Raw genomic sequence first — 15,370 nt, forward strand, 5'->3', positions numbered from 1 at the left:
TCCCTATTGTTGAGGGTGTTCCAACACCTGTGATCCAACAGGAAGAATCTCATTTAGCACCTATATTTCAGGCTGATTAGAAGCCCGACCCTCAGACAGCAGCTTTGGAAGTATGTGAATATATGGTCCTGTGGGTCTATAATCATAATCCCCGCTGGACTCCAGACCAAGAGATCTGGATTTGTCCCCTCAGTGATAGTTGCAAAAGTTGGGGCTTCAGACAAGTAGATTAGCTCCTTTCTGGGAGGTCATGTTAAGTGATAGTGAGGCCAAGGAGGTATATACAAAGGGTGTCTCCGTATTTGTGTTCTTTGGGAACCCTCTGTAGCTTTTAGCTGTGTAGGAAACCTGAAGCCTATCCCTCAGGCTGAAGCTCCAGGTTAAGTACATAGGCCTTTTTCATAGGAAGACTGAGGTTATTTTTCAGTCTGCTGTCTATGCAGTGCCCTGGGATTGTGGCCTGCTAAGAACTGTCTTTCCAGTTGCCACATTCCTGTGGTGCTCAAGAATACCATTCCTTTGGCCATCAGGGCCAGGTGAGATCAAGGGGCATCCCTTGTGTGGATCACATGTACCTGCTGGCTTTAATAAGGCAGCTGTAGAGTGTAGGGGGCAAGGCATGCTTGCAGGCTTCAGAAAGGCAGTGGATAACTTAACCGTGTAGGTCCGTTGGCTTCAGGAACGCCGCAGGTGAGTGCTTTGTCTGACCTGTTTTAGGCTGGGAGCTGGAGAATGCTCCAACCAGAGAGCAAGGGAGTGCTGCAGCTGCCTTCCCTTTCAGGCTTCAGCAAGGCAGCAGGATAGTGCCACTTCACCTTCAGACATGGCCCATCAAAGTAAGGCTCTTAACTACAAATTTGGTAGGAATGTCACACTTGCTAAGGCTGCATAGTAACTGAGTGTACTCAGTTCTTGACAGAAAGACATTGCTCATTTGAAAATTTAGCAGGAATGAGAAACTGCCTTTGAAGCCAGGTTATTTAAAAGCAAAGCACAGGGCAACTGGGTGGCTCAGTCAGTTAAGCAGCTGCCTTTGGCTCAGATCATGATCCCAGGGTCCTGGGACGGAGCCCCACATCAGGTCCTTGCTCAGCAGGGAGCCTGCCTCTTCCCTGCCTGCCTCTTCCTGCCTGCTGTTTCTCTTGCTTGTGCTTGCTCTCTGTCTCTCTTGCTTGCTTGCTCTGTTGGAGAAATAAATAAATAAAATCTTAAAAATAATAATAATAAAATAAAAGTGAAGCACAGGTCTGAGAATTAACAGATCATTCACCCTGTAAACACTCAGAAAAATCTGTCAGTCTCAGAGAAAGAGCTCACCTGTGCATCAGTGAAGATGCCATCCTTGTCTTCACTGCCACTTTGAGCACATTTCCTAGTAGTTCGACCACCTTTACTTTATGCTTCATTTTCTCTCTAAACATTTCCTGTTCGTATTATTTTGCATTTCTCTCTTTGTGATGATTATAAATGTGTGTGTGGTCCTTAGAGACTCAGAGACCCATAAAAGTTCATGCCTTAAGTTGGGTTTTTTAACTATTTGCAGGCATAGATGCTTGAAAATCTGATAAAAAACATGAACGTGTATTCCCTGAGAAATAAACAGCACCACACAACTTATGTTATTTAGATAATTTCAAGAAGTTCACAAAAGCCCACCTGTACATCTCAGGGTGATAGAGTGCTAGACACTCATGTACTTCCTCACACATGTGCACACACATTTAATTTCTCCATCATCCTGGAATTTTTGTGAAGAGAGTTTCCAGTTTCTTTCCTTAAAATATCTTATTCATTGACCTGCAGTTGATACACTGTAAAATCACACCAATTTAATGTAACTGAACAACCTGTTCTGTTGAAAAAAAAAAAAAAAAGCAGAATTGAAGAATTGCAGAGGTGATTGTACTAGTTTTGTTATGTATATCATTTCTATAGGATCCTTGGGAAGTGTACTAAAATTTGAAAACTGATAGGATGTCATAAATACTTATTGAATTCATATTAAAGAAATATTCCATTACCCACAGTAAAATAGAGAACTCCATGCACTGTTCAAAGATGCCCAAAAGTAATTTTTTCCAGCCACCCAGCAGACGTTCAATTCTTTATGATAAGTATTCCAACCAAACCAACTAAATGCTCTCTATGTCTAGGGCATGTGCTTTTATGAGAGAATATCTTATCACTTGCTTGACTGGGACCTTTCAAATTGTTTAAGGGTTTTTAAAAAAATAGTTGGTTCCCTAAATCGCCACTTTATCACCACGGCCCACAGGACAGTATAGCAAAACTGAGATGTTCATAAACAAAGAAAACATGTTATCTTACCAGCAAACACACATAATCAAGAGCCTGTCTGTCTGTCTCTTGCTGTTTCTATCTTTGCGTAATTGACTTCTCCAAGGGTCACCTCAGAGAACTGAATTCGGTCAATAACTATAATTGGCGCTGAATGTTATATATAATTAAATTTTGAGGTGTTCAAGATACATACACTTAAAATTATAATGAATGAATAAAATTATAATGAAAATACTTATTTGTTGTTTATGGTGAGACTGGGATTATTTGTGGAACTTTATACATTTGTGTTCGTACTTATTGCACAGTTGCCTATGAGGAAGGTATTTCTGTCCTATTTTGCTGCTAAAGAATCTGATACCTAGGGAGATTGTTTTAAATAGCCATGGCAGAGCTGGCCATTTACTTAACAGAGCTATTTCAATCTCGAGTCTAGTGTGTTCAGCAGTCTTTGACAGATTATGGATTTCTAATTAATGGAAATTGTCTTTGTTTTTATTTTTGGTGCCCATCATAGCCATTTAACATTTCCATTTGTTTTTGTCCTACACATGTATGTCCTTCCAAATAAGTGGCTTCTAGGCTCTCGACAAGAAGTGGTTCGACATAAGTCTCTTTATTTATTATTTTGCCATAAGTGATCAGGATTTTATTTTATTTTATTTATTTTTTTTTTTAAAGACTTTATTTATTTATTTGACAGAGAGAAATCACAAGTAGGTAGAGAGGCAGGCAGAGAGAGAGAGAGGAGGAAGCAGGCTCCCTGCTGAGCAGAGAGCCCGATGTGGGACTCGATCCCAGGACCCTGAGATCATGACCTGAGCCGAAGGCAGCGGCTTTAACCACTGAGCCACCCAGGCACCCCTGATCAGGATTTTATTAAGAGCATTTGATAACTATGAAAGCATTCACACGGACCCCTATAAAATAATTTCTTCTTCTGGAAGCAGTATTTAGGGTGAGAAAACATGGGCTTTAGTCCCATGAAAGAATAAATTGAATATTGGTATGCTGTGTAGATAAGAAGACAGGCGCTATTGAACCAGACCGTGTTGGGAAGTTAGCTAACCTCAGAGTTTACATCTGTAGAGTGAAATAAACAATAGCACTGTCTCATTTTCTGGGCTGTCATACAAATTGCCACTAACTAGATAGCTCAAAACAACAGTTATTTATTCACTTACTATTATTCAGGCTCAAAGTGAAATCAAGATGTCAGAAGGAGAATGTTCTGTCTCAGAAGACTTAGGGAAAAATCTGTTCCATGCCTTTCTCTTAGCTCTGTGAGGTTGGCCGTCACTCCAGTCGCTACCTCCATTGTCTCATGATGTTCTTCCTGTGGATCTGTTTCTGTGTCTCTTTCCTCCACTTATAAAGATACGAGTGACACTGGATTAGGGCCTGCCTCAGTTCAGTGTGACCTCACCTTAACTTTATTATATCTATGAAGACCCGATTTCCAAAAAAGATCACGTTCACAGGTATTAGGGGTTAGGACTGGAGAGTGGCTTTCTTGGGGTGGCAGGGGAGACACAATTCAGTCCACAATAAATACCTGTAATTGTGACATTTAAATGGGATAACGCCCATATAATTTTCAGTGAATAATAGGCATTCAGTAAGGTTAAAAAATATTATGGTTGATAATACTTTAGTTGGCTCGGAGAACTCAGGTAGGTTATTCAGTCTCTGAGTCGGTTTCCTAGCCTATAAAAACAGAGATAATTATGCTTATCTAAAGAAGCTGTTGAGAGAATTGAATGCTATAATTCAGTACTGAGCCTGGTAACTAACACAAAACATATTTGGTATTAACTGTCCTCTTCCTCAAAGACAAAGCATTTGTAAAGTAAGCAGTCATTCTCTCTCCAGAGTCAGTGTTATCTTATTGCAACATATTCCAAAGAAAAGATCCAAGTATTAGGGAAATGCTAGCTGCTGGAACTAATAAACCCCCATATTACTGTGGTTATCTAATTCTAGATTTCAGGCTCAAGCAGTAGCAGAAGCTGGTATTCCTGTACAATGAGGGATTTTCCCTCTCTTGGTAATTTGGTGACAAAGTTTCCTATATTTGAGGCTCTCCCACCCCCACTGGATTTAAGGACTTGAGTCTTTGGAAGCATCTGTGCTTACCAAGGGGAAGGAAAGAGAGAGCAGGAAAAGACACACCTGCTTCTTGAAAGCTTGGGCCAAAAAGTGCTACTTCTCAGACACATGGCCATACCTAGATTCAAACAGGATTGGACAATGTAGTTTTGGGTCAAGCAGACACATTCGAGCAGCAACAACTCCATACCATGTAAGGAAAAACAGCAAATTTTGGTGCACAGCAGCTATATCATCATAATCCTTTCTCTCGGGCATTTTCCATATTGCCATCTCCATCGTCTCTTTTTTCTTCTGTTTTAACCTACAGACACACCCCCTCAACTACTCTTTGTCCTACTAACTATGTATATATCCCCTGCTAAGCCCGGGAATACTGGCTATGCCTTTTTTTTCTCTATCCCACATTTTAGTTATCCCCACTGGGTTCTCTCTTTTTGTATACTTTCTTGACCAATAAATCCACTTTCCAGAATCTCACGCTGCCTGTACAGAATGAAATTTTGAGCTGCAACCTCCTCAGGAGCTCTATCCCAGACTTCCTGTCTGCCAGGCATCTTCTCCTATTGGCGCCTGGCGCATCTACCTCCAAGTAGCCTATCTCAGCTCTTTACTCCCCTCTCCTACCTCCAAGCCTGTTTCTTAGTTATCTGCGCTTTTGAAAAACATTTGTGAAAGGCTTTCTCACAAACCAATGTGCTACCTGTTCCTTTGCCTTAAATGGAGATCCATTTAAAAATAAGGATAAAGGAAAAGGAGTGCATGTGTGCCGTCTCCGTGAGAAAAGGAAAAGGAGAAAGGAGGCAAGGAAGCAATCTGGTATCAGCAAGCAGGTGTTATCTCAAGCTCCCAGACCAGCCTGGTACAGGGTGAGGGGGCCAAAACTGAGGGCTATGCCCAGCTGGCCACTGGCGTGGAAGTTCAGAGTATATGGTTTTGGAAGAAACTGCAATTTTTAATATACATGTGTTTGCAGTCATTTATGAATATTATAAATGTTTAAGATATTACGTAACCTATTTATCTCATATTCTGAGTCACATATTTTGAGAAGCAGATTTTTTGTGTTATTAACATAAAATTTTTTTGTATTAAAAATTTTTTGTACGTAGCATACTACGTACAAAACAAAACACTAAACCTAGCATTTATCTGTACCCACATGACTCCGATTTTTACAAAATTGTACTATCTTCTGATTCAGCCCAACACACACACACACACACAAGCATACATGTGCACATGTGCATAAATGATACAATGTCTACTTTAACCTAAACCTTGGACAATATTTAAATATGGACTGCTGCAGTGATTCTACTACCTCATTTTAATATTTTATTTATTTAAAAAACTTCCTCTGTGACAGATTTCATTTATTGTGTGAATCTTTTCATCTTTTAATTTAAATATTTGAGTAATTATCCATCAGGCTGGTTGTATTATTGAAAATTACTCAGATTTTGCTGGACTTCTTAAATCATCTGCTGAAAAGCCGGGGGGATTTAAATATTTTCTGATGCTGTATGATCTGTCTGATTCATTTTATTACTGACTGCTTTTCCTGATAGATAAAAATATAGCTAGCCTATTAGTTAACTGCAAGTCCCAAGTAAAGGATAAATAACAGATGAGCAGTCTCTACCAACACCTCAGCATGGCGTTTAACAGCTGCCAAAAGTACTGTATAATCTTTTGGAAAGCTTAATCGTTCCCTATTGCACTTTTCAAAAGAGAAAAGTAGTTATTAATCCTGGTGTTCACACAAAATTTTCGCAGTAGATCTTCATTGAATAAATAGTGCTGTTTCGTATAAAGATTTGGGTTTTATATAACACTTAACTGTAATAGGTTAAACAAATAGCAATGTGTTAGCAAGAAGAAAAACTGGATTTGGTGAAGAAAACCATATTTTAGTCTGTGTTAAACTGTACATTTAATTGGTGGTTTGAGGAAAGAGAAAATAGAAGTGTCTTTCTGGAGACCATGGAGTTCCCCTTTATAATATAGTGAGGGTTTTTTTTTTTTCCTTCTTTTTTCTTTGACTCTTAAAAGAAAACCCTTATAATAGTTCAATTAATCGTGTTTTATCTTTCTAAAGTATGCTATTTCTCAAATGTGTGGGAGAAGTTGGCTTTCCTAAGGAAACGTAATGGATTGTGTAGCAGCCTTTCTCTTTTTTAATCATTGGCACCTTAGAATCCTATTCACATTTTTTAAATAAATATTTGCCTGTCTAATATTTCATTTCCAGCATAATGGCTCTAAAGCACTTTCAAGATTAATATTAACTTACTTATGTCTTATAATTTATACATTTATCCTATTTCCAAAGAAGTATAAAGTGACATTATAAAAGATACATGCATTTAGACCATTGAAATGGAAATAGAACAATTAAAACAAGGTGAAAGGAAATAGAAATAATTGTACTGAAATTTTAAACTCATAGTTTTATGTAAGAAGACAAAAGGAGATACAATTAATGGAATAATTCTTATTGTCATGTTTTTTTAAAATAAAAAAGAAATGAAACCTTTTGATTCCTTAAGAGAGATATTATTTCCTAGAAATGGATTATAAAAGGAGTACATAAGGCAAATATTTACGAAAATGATGTTAACCAACATAAATGTTGCATTTAGTCATAGTCTTATGGAGAAAAAATAAAAAAGCATGCATATGTCAATCCAGAATGAAAACCTGAACTTTGAATATGAAATGTTAATAAAAGTATTGCAACAAGAGGTCTAACCTAATAAGTCTCTGAGAAGTGACTGTATTTTAATCTAACTTAATGAGCAATGCAGCCAAGTATACTCAGAGGAATAAGCATTTGCAGACTTCGCTTATTCAACTATCTTCTTGTAACATGATTTGTCTGAGTCACCAATTTGACGGGACTTTAAAGGCAAACATGTCAAGGCCAGCAAAGTCAGCATTGTTGTTTAGTCTGTGTGGCTGAATGAAGACCAACATAATATGAATGAGATGTGCAGAGAGCAAATTAAATGTTCTATTGTAGAAACAGTAATCCAAGCTTACCCAACAAGGAGCTCTGATAGGAGTGAGCCCTTGTGATGCATGTAGATCCAGTTCTTTTTTTCCATCGAGAAATTACATTCTCAGTTGATCTTGGGCCTTTCTGGCTGAAATTCTAAACGTATTGGTTTTTATAGTGAAAAAACATAAACATGTTATAAAAATTTTAAATACTCTATGCCCATCTCCCAGTTGTAGTAAAAGTCAGCGTACAACTAATGTTGCTGCAAATAACTCGACTTCCTCTCCGCCTTCCATTCTCTCACTCTGGATTACAACACCCCCCATTAACCTGCAGCTTTGCTTTCCGCAGTTTCAGTTAGCCATGGTCAACCATGGTTTGAAAGCAGGTGATCATCTGTCTATCATCAAAAGATCAATGATAACCTAATTACATCACCTGTGTCGTTCACCTCACTTCATCTCATCACACAGACATTGTATTATATCACGTATTATAAGAAGAAGGGTCAGTACATTACAATAAGATATTTTGAGAGAGAGAGATTCAACATTCACATAACTTTTATTACAGCATGTCGTTATAGTGGTTCTTTTTAGTGTTACTCTTGTTCATCTCTTAACTGTGCCTGATTTGTCAGTTCAACTTCATCATAGGTGTGTATATATAGGAAAATATATAATATATATTGGATTCAGTATCATTTGTAGTTTCAGGCATCCAGCAGAGGTCTTGGAATTCATGTTCTTATAGTTACCCCAAAAGCTATAGCATTTTGTCCATAAATATTTCACGGTGCACCCCCTAAGAAGTAAATACTATTTAAATAAACCATAATAGCATCAAGCCTAAAGCAATTGTCAATAACTCCTGTGATAGCTTGTCTCCAAGACGGCCCCAATTTATTCCTTTCCTTCCACACATATGCTATTTTTCTATGAAAAAGTAAAGACTTACATCTCCATTTTCTTGAATCTAGGCTAGCCTGTGACTGCTTTGGTCAATAGAATATGGAAAAAATGATCCCGTACTATTCCCAGTCCTTGACTTTAGGACTAGATGTTTCTTCTTCTCCCTTGGGAATACTGAATCTCCACATGGACATTTTACTACCCTGCTGAAGAGACCATATGGAAAACTGCCACAAAAAGGGACTGTATAGAGAAACTATATATAGTTTTTATAGAAACTGTATCTCTGTATGCATAAATAATACATCTCTCTCTCTCTGGATATACATACATCTACATATACACACATATGTATACACAGTCTTTATATTATATATCTCTCTATATAACCCTGTATATGCAGTTTCTTTAAAAATTACATATATAACAAGTCTCTCTATACATAGATAGATATAGATACGTGTCTTTAGATTATATTTATCTAGAGTCTAGATGTTATATATATTATCTGTGACTCTAGATAATATAAATATAGATATATAAATATATATGTATAAATATAAATATATTTTGTATTTATCATATAATATAAATATAAATATATTTACATTTATTATATTAATATATTATATAAATATAAATATAAGTATATATAATAATATAATATAAACACATTTTATATTTATATTAAATATAAATATATATTAAATACAAATATATAATTATATTATATATTATACAATTATAATATATTATAATTATATATAATACACAATTATAATATATAATTGTATATTATATTATTACATGTAATAATTATTATAATTAATACTAATTATATAATTGTATATAACATACAATTATATTATAATTGTATAATATATAATATGTAAATATATAGATATATATTAAATATTTAATATAAATATATAGGCATATATTAAATATTTAATATATAATATATGTGTATATACTATAATTATATATAAATTTTATATATTTATATAAATATATTTTATATGTATTATTTACATATACATATAATTATATATGTATATATAAATATAATAATATTTATATTATTATATTAATCTATTATATAAATAAATATAATAATATAAATATATTATACATAAATGTATATATTTTTATATTATATATATTATCTAGAGTCACAGATGAAAACAAAACAAAACAGCCAGATCCAGAGATATTAAATTACCAGAAAAATTGTATCTGAATTTTAAACCCAGTTCCTTACATTTAAAATCTAGGGTTCCTTCCCTTAGTCTATAAATGGGTGAAACTTCATAGATTTGTATTACCATGAATGGCTCTAATAAAACTCATTATTGAAACCACAAAGAAATAAATGTTTCCTTATTCCTCATTCTTATCTTGAAATGCATTTAGTTCCCAAACACACCCTTCTTTTCAGTCTCTGCCACCTCCCCTTAATACAGGCATTTCTGATCTCTTCATTTATCTATCTTTCTTAGTACCAAAGTCCTAATTTATCTCTAAGCCTCTCATCCTACCTCCTCTGGGTTCTCTTGCTTTCCATTGCCAGAAGCATTTATCTAAAACTTAATTTGGTTACCTTGTCTTCTCTGTCTGGTAACCTTTAATAATTCTTAAACCAATATTCACAGAAAAGAATATTCTCAAAGGGCCATAAACTCTCCCAGAAAATCTTAAAAACTGTGTATGTTGGTGAAAACTCCAAATAATCTTCTGACTCAGTAAGATAATCACTTAATAATAGAGTGCTACCTGACTTCACTGCCTATGACCACATTTGAGGATTTTTTTTTATTATGTTATGTTAGTCACCATACAGTACATCATTAGTTTTTCAAGTAGTGTTCCATGATTCATTATTTGTGTATAACACCCAGAGCTCCCTGTAATCCGTGCCCTTTTTAATACCTATCACGGCTCACCCATCCCCCTAACCCCCTCTAAATCCTCACTTTGTTTTCTGGAGTCCATAGTTTCTCCATAGTTTCTCCCACTCCAATTTCTTTGTCTCCCACTCCAATTTCTCCCCCTTCATTTGTCCCTTCCTTCTCCTCATGTCCTCCATGCTATTCCTTAAGTTTGACAAATAAGTGAAACCATATGATAATCGACTTTCTCTGCTTGACTTATTTCACTTAGCATAATCTCCTCTAGTCCCATCCATGTTGATGCATGTTGATGTTGATCCTTTCTGATTGCTGAGTAATATTCCATTGTATATATGGACCACATCTTCTTTATCCATTCATCTGCTGAAGGGCATCTCAGCTCTTTCTATAATTTAGCTATTGTGGACATTGCTGCTATGAACACTGGGATGCATGTGGCCCTTCTTTTCACTACATCTGTATCTTTGGGGTAAATACCCAGTAGTGCAATTGCAGGGTCATAGGGTAGCTCTAATTTAATTTTTTGAGGAACCTGCACACTGTTTTCCAAAGTGGCTGCACCAACTTGCATTCCCACCAACATGTAAGAGAGTTCCCCTTTCTCCACAACTTCTCCAACATTTGTAATTTCTTGCCTTGTCAGGTTTTGCTATTTTAACTGGTGTAAGATGGTATTTCAACATAGTTTTGACTTGAATTTCCCTGATGGCTAATGATGATGAAAATGTTTTCATGTGTCTGTTAGCCATTTTAAAATCATCTTTGGAGAAGGGTCTGTTTATGTTGTTTGCCAATTTTTTGAATTGATTATTTGTTTTTTGGGGTGTTGAGTTTGAGAAGTTCTTTATAGATCATGGATATCAGCCCTTTCTCTGTAGTATGATTTGCAAATATCTTCTCCCGTTATGAGGGTTGACTCTTTGTTTTGTCGACTGTTTCCTTTGCTGTGAAGAAGCTTTTTATCTTGATGAAGTCCCAAAAGTTCATTTTCGCTTTTGTTTCCTTTGCCTTTGGAGACATATCTTGAAAGAAGTTGCTGCGGCTGATGTTGAAGAGGTTACTGCCTATGTTCTCCTTTAGTATTTTGATGGATTCCTGTCTCACATTGAGGTCTTTCATTCATTTTGAGTTTATCTTTGTGTACGGCGTAAAAGAATGGTCGAGTTGCATTCTTCTGTATATAGCTGTCCAATTTTCCCAGCATCATTTATTGAAGAGACTATCTTTTCTCCATTGGAAATTTTTTCCTGCTTTGTTGAAAATTAGTTGACCATAGAGTGGAGAGTTCGTATCTGGGTTCTCTACTCTGTTCCACTGGTCTATATGTCTGTTTTTGTGCCAGTACTGTGTTGTCTTGGTGATCACAGTGTTGTAATATAGCTTGTAACATAGCGTGATGCCCTCAGGTTTGTTTTTCTTTTTCAACATCCTCTTGGCAATTCAGGGTCTTTTCTGGTTCCACACGAATTTTAGGATCATTTGTTCCAGCACTTTGAAAAATGCTGTGGGTATTTTGATTGGGATGGCAATGAAATAATAGGTTTCCCTGGGCAGCATAGACATTTTAACAATGTTTATTCTTCTGATCCATGAGCATGGAATATTTTTCCATCTTTTTGTGTCTTCTTCAATTTCTTTCATAAGTTTTTTGTAGTTCCTAGAGTATAGACCCTTTATTTCATTGGCTAGGTTTATTCCAAGTTATCTTGTGATTTTTCATGCTATTGTAAATGTTCTAATTTCTTTCTACAGTTACATTGTTAATATATAAGAAAGTAATTTATATCTGTGCACTGATTTTGTATCCTGCCACATAACTAAATTGCTGTATGAGTTCTAGTAATTTGGGAATGGAGTATTTTGGGAAGAGAGAGAGTTTGACATCTTTGCCAATTTTAATACATTTTATTTCTTTTTGTGGTCTGATTGCTGTTGCAAGAACTTCTAGTACTATGTTGAACAATAGTGGCGAGAATTGGCATCCTTGTTGTAGTCCTGATCTCAATGGAAAATCTTTTAGATTTTCCTCACTGAGAATGAGATTTACTGTGAGTTTTCCATAGCTGGATTTTATGAAGTTGAGGAATGTTCTCTCTATTCCTATACTCTAAAGAGTTTTAATCAGGAAAGGATGCTGTATTTTGTCAAATGCTTCTTCTATATCAATTGAGAGAATCATGTGGTTCTTGTCTCTATTGATGTGTTCTATCACACTGATTGATTTGTGAATGTTGGACCACCCTTGCATCACAAGGATAAAGCCCACCTGGTCATGTTGCATAATCCTTTTATGGTACTGTTGGATTCTAATAGCTAGCATCTTGTTGAGAATTTTGGCACCCATGTTCATCAGGGATATTGGTCTGAAATTCTCCTTTTTTAATGGGGTCTTTGCTTGGTTTGGGGATCAAGGTAATGCTAGCCTCATAGAAAGACTGTGGAATTTTTATTCTATTTCTTTCTTTCTTTCTTTTTTTTTTTTTTTTTTTTTTGAAACAGCTTCAGGAGATAGGCATTATTTCTCCGTTGAATGTTTGGTAGAATTCCCCAGGGAATCCCTCAGACCTTGGACTCTTGTTTCCTGGGAGGTTTTTGATTACTGCTTCAATCTTGTTACTGGTTAGTGGTCTATTCAGGTTGTCAAATGAGACCTTGTGGTGCTAAAGTATGCTGTATAAATAAAAGTTTTCAAATCATTGGCTAGTAAAATTCATGAAAGAATTGAATGATAAAACACAGGCATACCTATGCAGAAGTCAAACTTGTATCATCTAATTTGGTATTAATTACTGCAAATGCATTTTTGTCCATCAGCAGGATAAGACAGCTTGTAATTCCTCAACACACAAGACATTATTTCATACCTTTGTTCTGTTTCCTCTGCCTTAATAGTCTTCCTTTTCCAGTTTCCTCATCCCCCAGCTACAGTCTTATCTTCTCTCCTCTCAATGTCTCACTTCAAGGGACATCTTTCCCTGAAAAGTCTCTATGGAGACCACCCCCTTCATCAGCTCCATCACCAACCCAGAAATGGGTGGACCTCAGTAGAGCTTGCATTCACCTGCATGTTTCTTTCTCCCAGTAGGCCATAAACTGCAATGTCAGGGACAGTGTCTTCCCAATTTTTCAGTCTCCAGCAGTCCTCTGTTAAAGGAATGCTTGCATATGTGTGATGGAAAGGGCTCCATCCACAGTTTTCACTTCTCAGGGGATGCTCCGTGGTGCTGAATGCATTCTAATTTAGACTTCTGCTTAAACAAGCATTCAAATTGCCCTCTGTGGGAGGTTGGTATCAGAAGCATGTCACTTAAGCAGGGAGCAAACTCAAATACATATCCCTCTCATTAAGAATGACTTTTTGGTTGTTGCTGTTCTCGTTGGATAATTACATACCCATTTTTTCTGAGAGAAATTTGTGAATTTAGGGATTTGGAAATATCTCAGTAGGTTAAAATTTTTAGCCAAGTTTTGTCAGAGTGCATAAAAGAATCTACTGAGAGAAAAAACTGAAAAGATAACATGAGTTCAGGTTTTAGATGACTTTGAGAGGCAAAATAAGGTTTTGGATTTTATTTTGTACACTCTGAATCTCCCCTGTTTTTTTGCTTTGTTTTGTTTTGTTCTGTTTGTTTTTGTTTTTGCCTTTTTTTTTTTAGAAAGGGACATTACATAGTAACACCTTAAGAGATGAAGAGATGATCCTACAAAATATTATGGGCTACTTTTCTGTACTGAGCCTAAGATTGGAGTTTTAACAGTTTGCAATTATCAACAGTCTGCAGTAATCAACTCACAGATTTTCCAAACATTATTCTTCTTTACAGTTAGAGATAGAGATTGAGGTCTTGGATTCTAAAGATTTTCAATATTTCAGAAACAATGAAATCACTTTATTTTCCAGATTTCTTTTTTACTAATAATTCCTGTCCTTTCTCATAGTAGCTTAAAATAAAGCTCTGTTTCCTGTTCAAATTTACTCTGGACTGAGAAAAAATGGTTAGGTTCCGTATTATTATGATTTTTTAAATTTAAGTTAAATCGGTTTAGCTGTTATCTTAAAACACCTTTGTCTATTTTAACTGAACTCTTCTGTTATATTTAAAAATCTGTTGTATCTCATTTGTGGTTGTTATTAAACTTCTCAAGTTCTTTTTAAGATAACAATAGTTACTCATTATATGTGAAAACAATGTATGAGATATGACAATGAAAGTAAGATTTAAAATTGAAATTTGCCTATGCTATTGTTATAATCAAGTTAAAACCTACAGGGATAAAATTACCAAGAACAGAGAAATAATACTCTTTGACGAACCAACAGGGATTGTCTGAGGTTCTTGCTGAAAAGCTGATAATATATTAGCTGTATTTAGGAGAATCTAGCCTAAGAAAATTTATTTAGTGAATTTAACTCCAAAATAGAGACAATGCATATATGTGGGATATTCATAATACAAGAGTGTCACCCACTGCTTCCTTAAAACATGACTCTATGTGCTACTTGTGGAGCCATCAAAACTTTTTAATTTTTGTACACTTCTATATTAGGACTAATTACATTTTGGGGGTCATGAAATAACATTTTTGCTTTTACCTTTGTTATTGAAACTTAGTCTAAAGTTACCAACTCATGAACTTTTCTACTGGGCTGTGATTCAGGTTTAGTTCTCATTTTTTTCAGATAAACTAAGATTTTACAAGATGAACTACTTTAGTCTACCCAATGTCTTATCATGTAGAATAAATCCCAGGGCTTACGTGCCCACTGGTGCTAATAATCTTACAACATTTCTAGATCAATATTCTAAACATTTCCTTGTACCATTGTCTCTTTGTAATTCTCTAAATGTGATGGAGGAGTTTGAGTGCAAGTACATTTGTCCCAGAATAGAAAATATTCTCTCAACCTTTTAGGAAAAAGACTCTTTTGTGTTTATTTTAGACTTGTGTGCCTTTTTTTCTAATTTTAAAAACAGATTGCAGGTGAGAAAATTATAATTAGAGATTCGAATGAGTTGCATTTAATTTATCAAGGTTTAATTATAAATTAAACATATATAAATTAAATATGAGCATGGATCCAAGTAGGCTTCTTCTGTTCATTACAGACAATCCTTTCTGAGATTTGAAAACTG

General features: G+C 35.4%; 1 protein-coding gene across 1 annotated transcript in view; it reads left to right on the forward strand.

The window, feature by feature from the left end:
* KCNH7 (potassium voltage-gated channel subfamily H member 7) overlaps positions 1–15,370 on the forward strand; it is a 505,381-nt gene that overhangs the window by 409,891 nt on the left and 80,120 nt on the right. The window lies entirely within an intron of this gene.

The sequence above is a fragment of the Mustela lutreola genome, chromosome 3 (assembly GCF_030435805.1).
Source record: "Mustela lutreola isolate mMusLut2 chromosome 3, mMusLut2.pri, whole genome shotgun sequence".
Taxonomy (NCBI): domain Eukaryota; kingdom Metazoa; phylum Chordata; class Mammalia; order Carnivora; family Mustelidae; genus Mustela; species Mustela lutreola.